Source organism: Ranitomeya imitator, chromosome 5 (genome assembly GCF_032444005.1).
Source record: "Ranitomeya imitator isolate aRanImi1 chromosome 5, aRanImi1.pri, whole genome shotgun sequence".
NCBI classification, from domain to species: Eukaryota; Metazoa; Chordata; class Amphibia; order Anura; family Dendrobatidae; genus Ranitomeya; species Ranitomeya imitator.
Window position 1 is genome coordinate 637,514,928 of NC_091286.1, and position 7,281 is coordinate 637,522,208.

A 7,281-nucleotide genomic window follows, 5' to 3' on the forward strand; every position below is an offset into this window, starting at 1 on the left:
TAACCAGACATATCAATTAGATTGCTTTGAACCACTGGCTGTGCCATCTCCGTGTCAGGCATAGTAAGTACTCTGTACATTAATTTGTATTTCTTATTAATTTGTATATGCTGTATTGTTTTGTCCCCTTTGTAAAATCTTTTGTATATTTTTTATAAACACTGCCTAGTTTTTGGGATTAAATATAAAATATTATAATTCTGTTCCTTTTGTTCTATAAGCCGCACTCCAAAGCCATATGCTACCTGAATCAGGCATCCAGTCAGCCTGTATAAAAATACACATATCCCATGTAAAAGAATCGGAGGTGTATATACTAAATGCTCATTGTTATTTTCCCGATAATCGGCCTGTTAGTGGAAACAGCCGCAGCCTCCTCAGTTAATCATCGGTCATTTGCACAAGTTTCGGGATGATAGGGGGCAGCAGAGGGCTGTTCGTGACATTTTCTTGTTTTTAGACTTATGGGAGAAATTGGAGTTGCCTGATTACTCGGACAACAGCCAGGTCACTCCTAAAGAACCCTTGCCACAGCACGACGGGTTTCCCTTTTTGCATGCTTGTTAACTTGCATTATTTGAGTGTTTAATCAATCTGCATAGTTCCTCGTTCTCTGTTTTGCAGGTCAACAAGCTAGCTTTATTTATACATTGGGTAATCAACATATTGGCAAACATCTATTGTTCATTTTTCCTGATGTCTTTGCCTTCATCAGTTCTAATTCCTTGTACTTGCACACAGTTTTTGAAGGAACTCAGAAGGGAGGTTTTTCTATTAGCTCTTAGAGAACTAATCACCTCTTCCTCAGCTGCCATACCCAAAGACTTTTACTTTCCAAGGAAAATTAAAGTAATTGAAGATGGAGAGAACTGACTGCCTAGAAGCGGGGCATTGAGAGAGGAGATTGTTAAACATACAAATGGCTTCTCTGGACTACATCTTCCAAAATGCAGGTGGGGGAGTGCAGTCTGCACATTGTATCTAGTCAATGTAGACTTGGTTCAAGGAGTCATATAGCGTTGTTTCCAATCAGGGGAAATATCCAGTCAGGGCAACAAAGAGAAGAACACCAAAAGCCCAGGTATATATAGTAGGGCTCAAGAATAAGTATTCTCCGTCTTTCAAGTCACGCAACTCTGGAGACATGTACGGGACAATATGTGACATGGACGACACATAGTATCCTGCAGGTTTGGTCAAACCAAAGTCACTCAGCTTGATTTGATTAGTCTTCGTCCATGAGCAGAACGTTGTCCGGCTTCAGGTCTCTGTGTACCAACCCTCTACTATGCATAAAGTCTACAGCTGAAGAGATCTGTCTTGCACACCTCTTCAAAGCAGCCTCAGGAATTCCAGTCTGTAGAAAAAAAGATAAATATCATGATATTTAGATGTATTTGTGCAGTGCCTTATCCAAATTGAAAATACCAAACATTGAAGAGGTTGCTCTTGTTGGGACAGTGGATTCAATAGTGGATAAAACTGTTGCTGTGATGACCATGTGACATCAAACAGTACATTATGGACTCCTGTTCCATCCATAGAAAGGTTTAATGTATTCCCAAATAACCCCTTACACATTAGTTAGCTAATTTACATGGGTATCTATATTCTCCCCGACTGTTGATGTTTATCATTAGTCTTTGGTGTTTCATAAATTAAGCATTGTTAGATTGTAGGAAATCTTATGAAGCCGCCTTTACTTACTTTACTTCGGATGATATGATGCAAGGTGCCTGCTGTTGCCAACTCTTGACTCATTTCATAGTGGTCAATTGTGCCAATAAAGACTGGATACGTAGTTATAATGTGTGGGTGCTCAGATAAAGTGATTGAAAATGAAAACTGTCAGAAAGGTTTTCAGTAGAGTTCTGTCCTTCCTCATGAATTTTGCAGCCACTGCTTTTCCTAAAAAAAAAAAAAACACAAACAAACGGTTTATAATAACCTCCCAGATCTCACATAGAAGCATTATATTCAATCACATAATCATCATCACAGGCAATGGGATATTTTTTGGGGGGACATCAATTCCTAATCCTCAATCTCATGTCTGAGGCAGTCTGACTTTGCTAAATTGAAGACATTTTGGATTTATAAAAGTTTAATCCTTAAATGTATTTATTTTACGGACTTAACATATGTACCACAAAACAACTGATGTTAAGGCCCCTTCACATTAAGCGACGCTGCAGCGATACCGACAACGATCCGGATCGCTGCAGCGTCGCTGTTTGGTCGCTGGAGAGCTGTCACACAGACCGCTCTCCAGCGACCAACGATGCCCGTAACCAGCGTAAACATCGGGTAACTAAGCGCAGGGCCGCGCTTAGTAACCCGATGTTTACCCTGGTTACCAGCGTAAAAGTAAAAAAAAAAAACAGTACATACTTACCTACCGCTGTCTGTCCCCGGCGCTGTGCTCTGCACTCCTCCTGTACTGGCTGTGAGCACAGCGGCCGGAAAGCAGAGCGGTGACGTCACCGCTCTGCTTTCCGGCTGACCGACGCTCACAGCCAGCACAGGAGGAGTGCAGAGCACAGCGCCGGGGACAGACAGCGGTAGGTAAGTATGTAGTGTTTGTTTTTTTTTACTTTTACGCTGGTAACCAGGGTAAACATCGGGTTACTAAGCGCGGCCCTGCACTTAGTTACCTGATGTTTACCCTGGTTACCAGTGAAGACATCGCTGGATCGGTGTCACACACGCCGATCCAGCGATGTCCACGGGAGATCCAGCGACGAAATAAAGTTCTGGACTTTGTTCAGCGACCAACGATCTCCCAGCAGGGGCCTGATCGTTGGTCGCTGTCACACATAACGATTTCCTTAACGATATCGTTGCTACGTCACAAAAAGCAACGATATCGTTAACGATATCGTTATGTGTGAAGGTACCTTTAGATGTTTGGCAGCCACTTATCTCCAATGAGAAGAAAGCTATTGGGAGACTGAACTTTAATCGCTTTATCTGACAGGAGATATCAGCTGGCAAAAAGATAATCAATGGACCAGCCTATAGATATTTTGGATGGACGTTTTTTCGAATTAAGAGTGAAGTTGGACACACAAATGAACATTTGTCTGTATATCAGTGGCAGAGCCAGCTGGATGCTTTAAATATCAAGATCAACAGCTAATGACCTAATGCTTATTTGGCCAACACCTATTTTTTCTGACCTCTTCATTTTCATACAATCTTTCAGTAACCCAACATGGTGTCTGGCTTTAATAGTTGGTTGCCCCCATGCACATACAATACTGATCAATCCCCACCAAATTTGGGAGGTTTGTATGATTTTAGTTCTATATGTATGGGAAATTTACAGCTGATGATAATAGAATAAACTGGATTTTCGAATGACCTACAGATAAATCTCTCATCTCTATGGTCAGTTAAAATCAATATCACATTTTTATATAGAACTTACCAATTTATTTAAACAATTTAGGTAAATTGCCATCATTGTATTTGCCTTGTTCACATACCTGTTGATCTCTCCTGTGCCAGTACAACTTTTCCTAATGACCCCTGTCCCATCTCCTTGATGATGTCGAAGCATTCATAAATATTCAGAATCTCAATGATATGGAAGGCGGCCATTGCTGCTTGGAAGTCGATACTTTTTGCTAAACAAAGTCTGTATGACTCTATAGGAAAATATAAAGAATATGATTATTAAAGAATCATGTAATTAACATATTCCTGGTTTCTGTGGGCATTTATCATAATTGGGCTCCATCATAATTTAGAATCGCATAATTAAGAAAGATGTTCCCATTCAGTAAAGGATGGTTGACAACACCTATCCCTCAAAGATAACAAGTAATGAGCTTGCAGCAAACAGCATCTCCAGAGTCACATTCAGGCTAGTACAAACAATAGTCTTGACCAACCAAAGAAAGACACATGAATTCAAAAGTCAATATAAAGATAATAATGTATGCCTCCTGGCCTACTGAATTTATGCCTGGATAACTAAGATTAAATTCTGTGTTGTCACAGCCATGAATAGGGAGTTATTTTATCGTGCCATCAGGCAGAGAGATGAGGTCATAGAGCAGTTGCTAGTGCCAGGGACCTACAGATGCAGGTTGTTAAACATGGCCCATACTAGTTCTTCCGCGGGTCGTCAAAACCAAGACAAGGATCCTCCAGAGGTTCTACTGGCCCAGCTGTCACTAAAAGATTATGAATATAGGTCATGTCCCACCTTTCAGTTAACATTCCAGAACTCTCATTTCCGCAGTCCCTTGGTGCCATTATCCATTATTGAGGACCCATTTGATTGCATAGCGATGGTGTTAGTGGGACACCTGATTAAATCTGCATAGGGAACAAGTATATCTTGGTGGTTCTGGATTATGTGGCACGGTACTCGGAGGTGCTACCATTAAGAAACTCCTCCACTAAGAGTATAGCCTGAGAGCTGGTCCATATCTTTTACCGAACGGGACTGCCAAAAGAGTTCCTAACGAAACAAGAGACTCAGTTCATGTTGAAATTCAAGATAAAGATGTGCAAAGCCCTGCAGATAACACAGCTCAGAAGTTTGGTGTACCACCCACAGACAGAAAGTCTGGTGGAAAGATTTAATAAAATCTTTGTGTCACAGGAATACCGCAACAGAGAATGATCAGATTGAAAATTGAAGCATCTGGTCACACGAAATCCTGCACTCATTAGAACTGCTTGATCATACTTTTAAACAGTGCAGATGATCCTTGCTCTGTCATTGCAAGAGTTAATTAGTTCAGTTGATCTCCTGGAGCTCTCAATCCTGAATTGCCTCAGCTATTCTGGGTTGGATACTCCCCTCTGGTATATATTCTTGCCACTAGCACTTGGGAACTGCCAGTGATAGTTGTTACTTCCTGGCTAGGTGTTGGAATAGAAATTTAGTGTTTGGAGTAGGCTGTTGGAGAGTTGTTCAGAAGATTTTTGAATTCAGTTGGTTTGTATGTTTATCCTCATCCTCTCTGTCGCATACACACTAAACAGCACGTGACGTGGGGGACACCTGCAAGGGCTATTTTATCTCCTCTCACTCAATCCAGATCTCAACCTCTGTTTTAGGCTATAAAGTGAGCATAAATCAAACTCCGACACATTCAGCACACCCCGATTTGGGCCACCACTCATCAAACACACAGGGTGATGAGTCCCCAAAATATATTACTGTCTGAAAATCAAAAGGTCACACAGTCACTCAAAGGCTATGGATTCTTTAGAACATACAAGATCAAACTTATTAAAGATTTTAAGTTTTAATATAAAAATTGATAGGGCTTACAATAAAATATATAAAAAGATAAAAATAAAACACATAAATATACAAAACCGTTATAAAGTAAGAAGGAAGAAATAACAAAAATACCTAAATGTTTCCATCTGCAGTTATCTTCTGTTTCCTTGAGGGACGGAAAACTGAATTATGGATCACACTAGCATGCACAGCCTTCACATGTGAACAACTTTTGTGTCACCCAGCTTTTCATAATCCTGACCATAGGCTCATATTTCCAGGATGACCCAGATTGGCCCATTTGAAAGTTTCTGGTTTTGACTGGGTTAATTTATGGTCTTGCATTTCAAATATCCGGTGTCTCCCCCCACTTCTGTCTATGCAGGCAATAGGAAATATTCTGCCTAGTACAGACCATTTACTAACCCCTTTGAAGATACACGTTCCTCCAGGAAGAAGCAATACATGAAACGCGCGTTGGGGCTTTGTGCCGCACTCTAAGGTTGTATACCACTTACTCTCCTTTGCACGTTCTATTTGACTACTATCTAGGTTTTGCTATATATGCTGCTATTATCTAACTCTTTGTATAATGTGGTTCACCTATGATATTTGGCATTTTTTGCACTACAGAAGCATGCTAGCTATGTGACACTATGATTGCACTTTATAATAATGCTAGCTATATGGCACTATTAGAGCACTTTGCAAATCTAGTTGTTGATTGACTTCATGTATGACAGCTACACTTGCATATTACAAGTAGCACCTATGTGGGCTTAACCTCTTGCCATGTGCAGCTGTTTATGGGTTTATCTCCATACCCTGCTATTAGTATTTGAACCACTTCGCTCATTCCATTTATTTAGCATTATCCCAGACTCTACAGTTTCTGCGAGTCCCCCCTACCTTTACCAGTGTATGTAGTGACTCAATGCATTGACATTATTCTCTAGGAATCTCTATGTTATCTGACACCCGAATATACAGATTTAAAGTGACTTTTTGTACTTGGACTTTGGTCCTACTATATTTGGTGTACCCCTTATGAATGTGGTTCAATTTTGCATTTGTATCCCCACAATAATTTTAAATTGTATTAATATATGTCTCAATAAAATTTGTTATTTTATGGCATAAGCTTCCTTATTCTTTTTGGTTTAGACTTAGGTCAATGAAGTTCAACCATTCTCAACCAATTATACAATCTCTGTAGCTAGATTATTTATAACCCGCAATGCCATTTGTTGTGAGAAAAGCATCCATCACATGTATACATGCTGTTATAGTGTCTGCCATTAATACCTCTTGCGGTTGTGAATTCATCAATCTGGCTGCTCTAGCTGTAAAGAACCCTTTCCTAGTCAGCTGCTGGAATTGCCTTCCCTGGTTGGAAAGAATAAGTCATGTGCCAGTCATTTGTATTTATCATACATGTATTTATACATATAAAAACGAAAATCCTAAGTAAAGCTGTTAGCTCAGGAACATATACATAATTCTATTGACTATATATCTATCAAGTACCTGTATATGGAACAAATACCGGTAACCAAAATAGCTCAGTGCAGAAAGGGATATGGAAACATATAGAAAAATGCACACCCAAAACTTCAAATATAAAAATTCAACAATTTTATTAGATAAAAAGAAACAACATAAAACATTAAAAATTGTGGATAGGTGATGTATGGCAAAAAGACCATTGAAAGGGCACACCAGATCCGCCAGGTCTAAAAAAAAAATCACAAAACATACAATATATGGAGCAGACTTATGGCATAAAACAGTGTGCAATATCAATAAATGCTAGGTATATACATAAGTACTTACTTAAAGTAAAGTAATTTATTGCAATAAATGACATCATTGATTGTCCAACTAAGTGAGTGTACTGCCATAAGAAGCCAGGTACAATCAGCCAGATGCATGCTAAAAATATTAAGATGACTGATATACCTTAGTCAAGCAATGGTGCCACATCCCCAATACGATTTTCAGGTGTGCCTTCTTCTGGGGAAGTGCCCACATTGGGT

At 39.6% G+C, this 7,281-nt stretch overlaps 1 pseudogene; it reads right to left on the minus strand.

The window, feature by feature from the left end:
• Positions 1-964: 964 nt before the first annotated feature.
• Positions 965-3,603, minus strand: LOC138637883 (serine/threonine-protein kinase SBK1-like; annotated as a pseudogene).
• Positions 3,604-7,281: the final 3,678 nt, after the last annotated feature.